This window comes from Dioscorea cayenensis, unplaced genomic scaffold, assembly GCF_009730915.1.
Source record: "Dioscorea cayenensis subsp. rotundata cultivar TDr96_F1 unplaced genomic scaffold, TDr96_F1_v2_PseudoChromosome.rev07_lg8_w22 25.fasta BLBR01001503.1, whole genome shotgun sequence".
Lineage (NCBI taxonomy): Eukaryota > Viridiplantae > Streptophyta > Magnoliopsida > Dioscoreales > Dioscoreaceae > Dioscorea > Dioscorea cayenensis.
The window spans coordinates 33,023-45,566 of NW_024087894.1; the positions used below are offsets into that span (position 1 = coordinate 33,023).

At 37.1% G+C, this 12,544-nt stretch overlaps 1 pseudogene; it reads right to left on the reverse strand.

The window, feature by feature from the left end:
* Positions 1-255: 255 nt before the first annotated feature.
* Positions 256-2,530, reverse strand: LOC120256555 (annotated as a pseudogene).
* Between the last annotated feature and the right edge of the window lie 10,014 nt (positions 2,531-12,544).

The window sequence follows — 12,544 nt, forward strand, 5'->3', positions numbered from 1 at the left end:
GCCCTACGATGATGCAGCAAAATGTACCACTGTACAATCTAACATGATGAATACTTGTAGCACATGATTAATATATCATGTATAGCAGCATTAAAAAGGTCTATAGATACGCCTAAAGATGGTAAGCTTGAGCAGAAAACTGTTGTTTTTTTAAATGAAACAACACCACCAAATACTGCACCATCTACGGTTCTATATTGCATTATCTCAAGTGAATTTCCTTGAGAAAGCAGTTAACACAAGGGTGTAGAACAACCACTCTACTTGAGATTTATTGCTGCAAACATTTTCCTCAACCTCTGAGAAATTTCAGTGAATGAAGGCCTTTCCGCAGGATTAGCTGACAACCAACTTTCCATTAATGATCTCAATTCAGGATCACAATATGTTGGAATTTGAGGGCACAATATGCTGTTAACAATACCTCCTAGGCAAACATGACAATGAAATTTTGCTTCAGTTAAAAGCAAAGAAAAAATATACAGACATGACCTTTTTTTTTTTTGGGTAAGAAACCAGGTTTAAAACATGCATAATGGTTCCTGAAATCGAACATAAAATACAAAATTGTTCCAATAAATTCAATCATTGGCTATAACAACTTCAATAATTCAAACAATGGCAGTAATTTCAAAAATGACAAAAGTTTCAAGTTTAAATACGCTAAAGGGAGTTCCAACTTTCAAACAAAGAACTTAGCATCACAATCGCAATTAATTTCAAAAACCAACCACAAATTCCTGGTGCTACACTAGAAACTTGGTTTATAACTAAAGAACGTATCATCACTGTCTGTGTCACGTCAAACTCTATTAATGCCAGTTTTCAGTAATAGATAAGAAATTCAAGATTTTATACTGAAAACTTGGTTTCAGAAATGAACAACGGATTCAAGCTAAAATACACTATAAAATGAAGTTTCAGTTTTCTACTTAAAAAAACATCACAAGCACAGATAATTCCATAAAACAGCAACAAGCTCAAGACTATTCACACCAGAGTAACCACCATCAGTGGCACGTCGAGCTCCACTATTAACAGTAACTTCAGTAATAGAAAAGAATTCAAGATACTATTATATTAAGAAACATGTATTAGAAGTGAACAATAGGTTTAAGCTTAAATACCCTATAAAAATAAAGTGGGTTTCAACTTTCAAATAAAGATCTGAAACATCACAATCACAAGTAATTTCAGAAACCAACAACATATTCAAGATAAGTTTCAAACTGAAGGCCTGGCGCATCAAGCTCCATTAATAACAGTAACCTCAGATATAGACAGAAAAATTCAAGATAATATCCTAGAAACCCAATTTCAAACTAGAGAATTGGCCATCACTATCAAATGAACCTCATCTAATGGCCGTGATTTCAGTAATAATATATAATAAATTCCAGATAATATACTAGAAACTTGGTTGCAAATCAAAAAATTCACCATCACAGAGAAATCAAGCTCTATTAATGGCAGTATTTCAGTAATAGCCAAGAAATCCAAGATATTAAACCATAAAAATGGAGTTTGTTTAACTGAGAACTCACCATATTTGACTTTTCTTAAAGACCTAGCAAATAACAAGCAAATCACTACAAACCCTAGCCCAGCTGCACCTACAACAACAATGCCCACCGTCTTTCTCATTTGTTGCCCTACTTCGCCAATCAAAGATTAAAAACATGGGGAAAAAAAGATAATCAAGATAACACCCTAACCCATCCCCAAAAAGCAACGTAGTTCACTATATCTTGATCTCAATCATCAAAATCAGAAACAGAGACAAGACCAGGAGCTCAATTTACCTCCAATTCCTCCGCCGCCACCCCCACCGCAGGGGACGCCATCAGTGTAATAATTGTAGCTAATGTAGCACTTATCGAGATAAACCTGGCCAGGAAGCAGCACCGCCGCACTTGACCTCAGCCTTCTGCACAGCCTCGGCAATGCACTCCCCACAGTCCCTAGCCGACAAATCTCTCTCGCACTGTGCCATGGAGTACACCAACCGGTAGCTCAGCTTGTAGAACCCCGCCCCACCGCTACCCGATAACCCATTCTGAAGATTCGAGAACGTCGTATCCCTCCTCTCCTCAAAACCATTCCCACTGCCACTACTCCCGCAGATCTTGAAAAGAAACTAAGTACCGGCGACCTGAGGATAACCAGCAGCCTGGTAAAGCGCATAACAGCCAGTGAGCTGCACGCGAGCAGCGGCAGCCCTGGGACCACAAAGAGACGACCACATCGGAATCACGCGAGTGACGCAAGCGGCGCAGTCAGTGCCGGAGAGGTCTCCACGGCACTGGTAGAGATCTGAAAGTGCTTGGCCGGTGGAGGAGGTGGAGTTCTTGTGGAACTTGGAGTTTCAAGATTGGGCGATGAAGGACGAGGAGAAGCTGGTGATGGCTTGTTGGGTGGCGGCGCCCCTGCCCAATGAGCCATTGGCGCAGCCCTTGTAGATCAAGCTAATAGAGTCAATGGCGGTGATGAAGAAAGGGGTGGAGGAGTAAGGGTTTGCTTGGTATGGTGGAGTTCACCAGCGAGGAAGGATCTTAAGACATTGAAACCCAATCAGTGTTTTCCGGCCGCGATACTAACCCTAGGCTTCAATGGGGATTGAGGATTAGGGCTTGAAGATGATGAAGATGAGATGGTGTTGGGGTTGCAACGGTTGTTTAAGATAGGGTTGAGAAGGGTTAGTACTAATTATGTTGGGTTACCCCTTCATTACATATTAATCATTCTTAATAAGCTTAACCAAGTAAAGTTAGATAATTTATTATTATATTTGTGTTTTTGCCACGATTCTTTTTACCGTATTAATGTATTATTATATTTTTTTTTTTATATAATATTGGGCACAATGTTATTGGCACGATATTTAACACGAATTTAATATATTATTATATTTGTATTTTTGACAAGGCATTAATGTATTGTTATATTTATATTTTTGTACTGTATTTGCACGGTATTAATACATTATTATATTTATATTTTTTACACCTATTTGTCACGATATTAATAAATTATTTTTAAAAAAATACATTTGGCACTACCTTGTAAAATTATTAAATTTGTATATTTAGCACTGTATTTGGCATGGAATTAAAACAAACTTAAATGATGATACAAAAAGAACAATGGTCACAACAAATGAACATCAAGCAAAGTTAAGGTTTCGCACCAACTTACATCAAACATAACTTAAAAATCAATATCCTTGGGTTAAATTTTCAGGAGATCACCCAACTTTACTTCGTTTTCAATTCGGTCACCCAAGTTCAAAACGCATAAAAACGATCACCCAACTATGATTTCGTTTCACCGGTCAGTCACCCGACCAATTCCAGACCTCATAAACCTACGTGGCAGCCGGAACGGCTCTGTCAGCAGCGCTGTGCTGACTCAGAATCCTGATGTGGCATGTCCACGTCTGTTTTGTGATCCCCGTCAGCAGCAACCAGCTACATCATCTTCACCTTAAAAGGGGAAAGTAGACCGTTGAGAAGACAGTGAGCTTTTCCTTCTCATCTTCTTCTCATTTTCAGAGAAGCAGTGCTTTGTTGTGACGGTTAGGAGCAAAGGACGAGAACCTTACTGTCGGTGAAGTAGCAAGACGGGCAAGAAAGACTTCAGCTGCAAATGGCGGTGAACTGGGAGGTCCGTCCGGCCGGCGACGGTCCACCAGAGTATTGTAAGCTCCATGAAACCCTAATGGCCCTTATTGAATTATATGTTTACTTTATAGGTTGTAGTGTCTATTTGAAGCAAAATAAGGTTATGGTTTACAAGTGAAAGTCAGGGTATGTGCTCCCAATGGCGAGGGTCCAGCAGAGTACCTTGATTTTTTTCTTTTTTGTTACTGTGGTCCCTATCTAGTAGTTGCAGAAGTTTTGTTGTTGAGTGGGTTTTTTGGGTTTTTTTCCTAGTCTGGATGTCCTGGGTTTTTATGTTGAGTGTGGTCCCTAGCTGTTAGTTGTGGAAGTGTTGCTTTTAAGTGGGTTTTTTGGGTTTTGTTCTACTCTGTATGTCCTAAATTTTTTGTTGAATGTGGTCCCTAGCCGTTAGTTGTAGAATTTTTGCTGTTAATTGGGTTTTTTTCTACTCTGGATGTCCTCAATTTTTTTGTTGAATATGATCCCTAGCTGTTAGTTATAGAAGTTTTGCTGTGAAGTAGGTTTTTTTCTACTTTGGATGTCCTAAATTTTGATGTTGAATGTGGCCCCTAGTTATTAGTTGTAGAAGTGTTGCTATGAAGTGGATTTTTTTGGTTTTTTTTTTACATTGGATGTCCTTGCTTTTTCTGTTGAATGTGGTTCCTAGCTTGATCTCATGATTAGTCTGCTGGTTTAATATGATGTTATTTAATGTAATTTCTCAACACAATTACATTGGAAAGCTTGTTTGTGTTATTTGCCTCCATATAACTTAATTTTGGTTTTGTGTTATTTTCCTTGACACAATTTTTTTGATATAAACTTGTAAAGAATTGGTTCAAAGGACTTGTCATTACCTATTTGATGGTTGCATTAGGTAGTGATATGTACATTGTTATAAACAGCAAATAAAACAATGAATTAACTGTGTATATTTCCTTTTTATTGCAGTACCCACAGCTGAGTTGTTTAGTATAAAGATGCACTACATGGTTGGGGGTATAGAGGGATTGGCTGGGTTTGTAGACTATTGCTGTGGAGATCAAATATCTAGGTTTGAGTTGCTAGCTATGGCCAGGGAGTTTCAATTAGATGTTAAAAGGTGCACTGTATGGTGGCTAGATGTAGGCAGTAAAAACAGGGGTTTAAGGAAGATATGCACTGACATGGATGCACTATCCATGGCTATGGCAGTAGGCAGTAACAGGGAGGTTCAAGTTTGTGTAAAGCTTGCAAGAAGTGGACAATCAATTTTAGAAGAAGTGGAAGGAGGATCTAGTGAAGAAGATAGAGACTTGGAGGAGAAATTAATAAAAGGAGATGGTAAGAATAAGGATGTTGAGGAAGATGCCTTTCATGATTCTGATTACAGTTTTTAGTGATGTTTCTGAGCAAGAAGTAGGGGATACTAGCCAAAAACACAGGACCATGGTGATTACTCAGGGAGAACCTCCAAATCTAGCAGGTGAAGATGATGTTGACTCAGACTATGCAGACAGTGAAGAGTTAAATTCAGCCTCATCAACAGATGAAGAGGAGATCATTAGTAAGAAGCCCAAATATTCAGAATTTAATGAAGAGGTTGATATGAACAATCCTCAATTTAGAATTGGAATGAAATTTTAGGAGTTTTAAACAATTCAAGGATCGCAGTGAAGGCTTATGGGATTAAGAACAGATATGTAATGAATTTTTAGACCCACTTCCAAAAAGGATGCCCTTTTACCTATGGGCATCACCTATGGTCAAAGATGGGAGCATAGTGCAGTATTAAGGCAAGGAAATTAGAGCATGAATGTGCATGAGATCACGATGAATAGGCATGTAAATGCAGAGTGGATAGCCAAAACCTATCTGGAGCAATTTCGAGCAGATCCTTCATGGAAATTAGTTGGGATTGTCCAGGCTGTGAAAATCAACCAACAAGTGGATATCAGTAGGTTGAAAGCATACAGGGCCAAGTGCCTTGCACTCTGTAAATTTAATGCTTAAGCCTTATTTAATTTATAGTTTGCTATCTCTTAGCTCAGTAATTTAATTTATCCGCTTCAATCTCCATTCAAACTAGGATCATAGATGGTGATGAAAAACTCCGATTGAAAAGACTTTATGACTCACTGATTGGAGCTATTGAGGACTCACCCGGGTTCATGCATTAAATTCAGATGTAACCAAGGTGTTTTTGAGTGTATGTATGTTTGTCTCAACACCTTTGAGAGAGGGTTTCTTAGCGTGATGTAGACAAATTCTATCATTGGATGGATGTTTCTTAAAAAGGCCTATATGGGGGGCGCTTGTTAGCAATATGAGGGATAGATGCAAATGATCGCATCTATCATGTTGCATGGGCTACGGTAAGCAAAGAGAATAAGGAGAATTGGAAGTGGTTCTTGGAGCTACTTGCAGAAGACTTGAAGATCACAAATAGCTATCACTAGGCATTTATGAGTGATAAAATGTAAGGTAATTTTTCTTCTTATCTTTAATTGAATGAGTGGACTCTTTAATCCTTTTTTGTTGTCCTAAACTAGAATTTGTTTATTTGATATGTTTCTATACTGCTTGATATATGTATAATAAATTTTCCATGCTTGATGAATATGTCCTGTTAATGGTCGCCTCTAAGATGGAATTGGTTTACTTGATAAGGTTTTGTACTGCCTCAGTGTATTGAATTTGTCATGTTAATATGTCCTGTTAAATTTGTCATGCTTAACTGGAATTGGTATTTTATATGTGTCTTGTTTTGCTGCAATAAATTGGTTCTTTTCTTTTGTTGCCCTTAAGTAATCCTCCCTAATTGGTTTTTGATATGTTTCTATCAAGTCAGTATGTCCCTGCTTTTGATATATGTATTTCCTAATATGTCCTGCTATTTTTATATACTGACATTTGCTTTCCCTTGTTTCTATACTGGAATTGGTTCTATACAACTAATATGTTCTGTTAAGTCTCTATACTGCTTCATGTATTTCATAACATATATGATTTCTTCTTTGGCTATATACTGACATTTACTTTCCCTTGTTTATTTTCTTTGCTTTGAACTGTGGTGGTTGTGTGTATATTAAATTTACCAACTTAGGGTTTAATACCTGCAATAGAAGAGTTGTTTCCTCACAGTGAACATAGGTATTGTGTTAGGCATATCCACAATAATTTTTAAAAAAATTATAGAGGAAAAGCACTAAAAGATCAATTGTGGAACTGTGCCAAATCTACATACCTACCTGCCTATGAAAGAGCAATGGACATGTTGAATGTGATGTCCACAGGTGCCCATGAGTACATGAAGAAGATAGACTCACACCACTGGTCAAGGGCCTACTTCCAAACTAGATTCAAGTGTGATATATTACTTAATAACCTTTGTGAGTGCTTCAATAGCCACATCCTTGAAGCTAGGATAAAAGGAATTGTAACAATGAATGAGATGATCAGGACAAAGTTGATGGTTAGGATTCAGAAGAGAAGGGATGCCATGAAAAAATACACCACAGTTCATTGCCCTAGGATACTTAAAAAGCTGGAAAAAAACAAGCAACTTAGCTGGTTGTACAATTCAATTTGGTCTGGTGGTGATCAGTATCAAGTGGTTGGGCCTGATGGCCAATTTGTGATTAACAAGAATGAGGGTACTTGCACCTATAGGAAATGGCAACTGACAGGAATTCCCTGCAGTCATGCCATTTCAGTCATTTACCACAACAAAGACAAGCCAGAAAATTTTTTAGATGATTGCTACAAAATTAGTACCTTCTTGGAGACATATAAACACACATTATACCCCACACAAGACAGGGACTCCTGGCCTAAAAGTCAACAAGGGCCCATGATTCCACCTGAGCCAATCACCAGGAAAAAGGGTAGGAAGACACTGCTCAGGAGAAGGGAAATTGGTGAGGATGATAAAGGCTTCACAAATGGCAGAGTTAAGAAGACAGGGGTCACCATGAAGTGTAGTATATGTGGTGCTCCAGGACACAATAAAAGGCACCATCAACGGCAACAGGTAATTGTTTTGTACTAAGTGTTATTTTTAAAATTTGGTGCTTGTGTCCTTATGGACTGATTGTTTATCATAGGGTGAACCCTCAAGTGAAGCAGGACAACATAACCCAATGGATGACATTGATCCACATATCCTCAAGGAGCATTTTGCACTGGTAGGGGCAAATTGGTCTGCTTATTTTTCTATTTGTCTAGTTTCATGTTAGTAATTCATTATTAACTCTGCTTCAAAATTAGGTTGATGCTCTGTATGGACCCAGCCAGTCAACAGCTACAACACAGACACAACCCAGTGTAGACCCTTCTTCACAGGTAAAATTGAATTATAGCTTTTTACCATGACTATATATATATATTGGTAAATCATTGCCTGACCATGGGTTACTTTGTTACATCAATGACAGTGATCAATGCACCTCGCCGGGAGTTTTCCCTACAACACTAGCCGACACTCAACTGGGATGAGGATGCGAAATTGCTTGCATGAGGGAGGTAGGGTTTTGATCGCCACAAATATTGCCAAGACTCAATATAAAGATAAAGGCACTGATCGCAGAAGTAAAGAAGGAACTCTTACAAGAAGGAAAAAGGCATGGGTACCCCCAGGAACATCTAGTGGACATTGAAACTAGTGTTTTCCAATTTTTTTTTTTTTGATCTGTAAGGGCATATAGTGCACCTTTGACTCTTGTGACAGAAATTAAGTTCAATTACCAATTTTTGGGCTTATGATCAATGTTTACAATCATTTCCATGTAATTGACATCTTGAGTTAATCTAAATTGAACTTTTTTTGTTTCAGTGTCTTATTTTGTAAATCTGCAGATTTGAATTTCGTAAATCTTATTTTGTAAGAAGCTTATTGTAGTCCTGACCGGAGTAAGTATCTTATTTTGTTCAATTGTAGATCTAAATTTGTGTGACTATTTATACTCGAGGCTTTTCTTGGTTTCAATATTTTTTTTTCTAAACTGAATGTCTGCAGATCTGAATTTGTGTGAGAAGTTGAAGTCAAGGCTTTTTGGTTTTCAGTGATTGTTTTCGAAATTTGAATACACCGCAAACTGAATTTGTGTGACCATTTAAACCCAAGCCTTTTCTTGGTTTTAGTATTTTTTTTCTGAACTGAATGTCTGCAGATATGGATTTGTGTGACCATTTAAACTTAAGCCAATACTTTTTCTCATGATCTGAATGTCTGCAGATCTGAATTTGTGTGACATTTAAACTCAAGCCTTTTTCGGTTTTAGTATTTTTTTTTTCTTAACTGAATGCCCCGCATATCTGAATCTTGTGATCTAATCTTATGACCATTTAAACTTCTTTTAGAATTGTGAATTGGCACCATTTAAACTAAATGTCTGTATATTTGATTGTTGTTTATAGCTTATGTTCAGACAAAAGTCAAACAAATTAAGCTAACAAATTATATCTACTGAATTTATGATCAAAATAAATCATCAATATTTGAATTTCTTTGACTTACCAGTACCGGGAAAACCAAAATCCAATAAAACATACAAACTTCAATGTAATCAAGTGAAACAATGCCCCCATTCATCAACACAATTATAACAAAACTTCAATTTGAAACTAAACCCTAACTGCAGCTTTTCAATTTGAAATTTAACCCTAATTGAAGCTTTTGACTGAAGCTCTTTCTTTTCCTTCACACGCGCATGATGCATCTGCCATTTACTTTCCTTCCTGCATGGACGACAGAGCTGCCGTCTCCTTCCCTTCCTCTCTCTCCCAAACATTCGGTTCTTTGCGATGAAGATGAAGACAAAGATGAAGATGAAGATGATGTGGCTGGTTGCTGCTGACGAGGATCACAAAACAGACATGGACATGCCACATCAGGATTCTGAGTCAGCACAGCGCTGCTGACAGAGCCGTTCCGGCTGCCACGTAGGTTTATGAGGTCTGGAATTGGTCGGGTGACTGACTGGTGAAACGAAATCATAGTTGGGTGATCATTTTTATGCGTTTTGAACTTGGGTGACCGAATTGAAAACGAAGTAAAGTTGGGTGACCTCCTAAAAATTTAACCCCATCAATATGAGGATTTATGATCATGTTACTTTGTCATCCAACTCTCAAATAGGATTTTGAGCACAAATACTTTACCACCATTGAAATCTATCAAAACTTGATTAGAATCATCAATTCCTGTAGCATCCCATGGATATGATGAGTAAATCAACCAGGTTTAAAAAAAATTAAAATGCCATTAGTTTCTTTCTTTTCCACTAGAATACATGGTGCCTGCTAAAATCACCTAGCATGTTATCATCGATAATATTTAATAAACAACAAGCATCTCTCAAAATAAGGAAGAACATCAAAATTATGCACATACTCAAGTCTAAAACAATATCAAGACACATAATTTTTCCTCATTAACTGAAGATCAAATTGCTAATAGAACCAACAAAAATCATATGTCAAAACTTCACTGTATATAAATAAGAGTAAAAGACATTGCTCATTTTGGATACAAGTAGCCTTGACAAAAATCCCTAGCTCAATAAATATCTTCTGCCTTACCAACATCAACAATGCAATAAAATTATCATTACATTAGCAATCATCAAGTATTCGATCACAAACCTTAAATTTGCTTGATTTTTTTTTCCCTCAAATCAAATATTATAGCAATACTTAAACTTGTCAAATCTCATGATTCCTATTTCAAATAAATTTAGATTCACCAAGATACAATGTGACCAAGTTCCATAATATTTTTAGCTTTCCACAAATTATCATATCAATTTGAATCTCACCCAATTTTCTGCACATTTATATTTCAGTCAAGTTTTAAAAAATCATGAATATCTCCCATAATGCACATCCAATTGCAGATATATTTTATAGACAAGTAGCTAATGTCATAACAAACATTCTTTATATTTCACATTTGTTTTTTCAAAACTGCTTCCAGAATCATGAAAAATGCCATTTATTCTTCAAGTCTTGCACAACAGTAACCTCTAGGATAGACTATTTATAGGAGCATTTCTATTAGGATACAAATCTAGTAAATTCAAAATTTTACATGTGAGTTTTAAACTTCTCCAAATTCTATTTCTAAAGTCTTTGAATTCAAGGTATAATTTTAGTCAGCTCAAAGTCAAAATCAGGAAAATCACATCCACACATTTCTATATGTAAACATACAAGAGTTCGACTCTAAACATTTCTATGAATCATCACATATGCAATTTCAAGAATCCCCATATATAAATATCCATGTCCCCATAAACTCATATACGATGCAATCTACAAAATCCAATAGTGCAATATCAAACAAATCAAAACTTTCCTACTAATCAAGATACCAAAAACAAATAGTCATACCCTAGTATGCAACTTACAAGAAGAAATTCAAGGTATATAAAAAAAACCCAATCTAGGTGAATGAAAAATAAACATAATACAAATATAAGTCTTCCTTAACTACTACTAAAATGGCGGTCGCTTAACAATTCGCACTAAGCTATCCATCACAAGTATACTCTTGATCTGCAAAATTTATGAGCTTGACAAAAGAACAACTTCATCATCATCTTCATCTTCATTGTCTGTTTCAATAGCCTGTTGTAGCTCCTTTAGCTTTGTTACTTCAACCTTCAAGGCTATATCTTCTACTCTTCTTTCAGGATTGAGATTCATCTTGAATGCTTGCAGGGACCCCATCAGCTCGTCCAGTTTCATAGTTGAAACGTCTCTTGCTTCTTTTATTACTGAGATTTTTGCATCAAATCTTCTTGGAAGCGATCTAAGAGTCTTTCGGACTAGCTTTTTATCTGAGTACTCCTTACCGAGCCGGCTGGCTTGATTTGCTATGTCCATCAATTTGGCATTGAACACGGCTATCGTCTCATCGTCTCCCATCCTGAGGTTCTCAAACATGGTTATTAACATTTGAAGTTTAGATTCTCTTACCAAGTTGGTGCCTTCATGAATAGTTTGAAGAATCCCCCAAGCTTTATTGGTGCACTTGCATGTTGCAATATACTTGAACTGGTTCTCATCTACTCCTCCAAAAATTGCATTGAGAGCATTCCCAATAGCATTAGCTTTACTCATGTCTTCGATACTCTAGTTACTTTTTTTTTTCTTTAAGATCTCGTTCTTGTTTTGATCAACTAAAGTAGGAGGAGACCATCCTTCTTCTACAGCAATCCATGCACTCTCATCAATGGATTTGATAAAAAGCCTTCATGCGTGTCTTCCAATATGGATAGTTGAATCCATTAAGCAACGGTGATCATGGGACGGAAGCTTCTTCTTTTCCAGTGATCAATGGAACTTGTTAGGACCTCGCCGACTTTGAAACCAAAGCGAATATGGCAACCAAGGCTCTAATACCACTTGCTAGTTCCGCCGATGTGGTTTGTGATTTAAAGAACACTCAAACACTCATGCAAAACTCATACAAACCAAACAAGAATGAGACACACAAGATTGGTAACCCAATTCGGTGTCCACTCGCGTACGTCTAGGGGCCAAGCCCGGAGATAAACAATCCACTGAAAGAGGTGAAAATAGATGAGTACAAACACTTGTCACTCACTCTCCCGACAATAAAGATCACTATCCTCTCTAGATTGTCTAGTGCTCACACACTCTCCTCCACAAGTGATACACTCAATCTCATAGCAAGGTAGCTTATATAGATGCCTCAACGTCCCAAATATAGCACATACCTCTTTTAGAATCTCTGGGATTAATAATTTAAAAACCTTCCGAAATTCATTAGGTCATCTCTTGTTGTAACATGAATTGCTAACATGGCTACGACTCATCGACTTGGTGAATTCACGTTATGTTGCGGATGACCTCAATACCCTATCAACCTCCGGTCATTG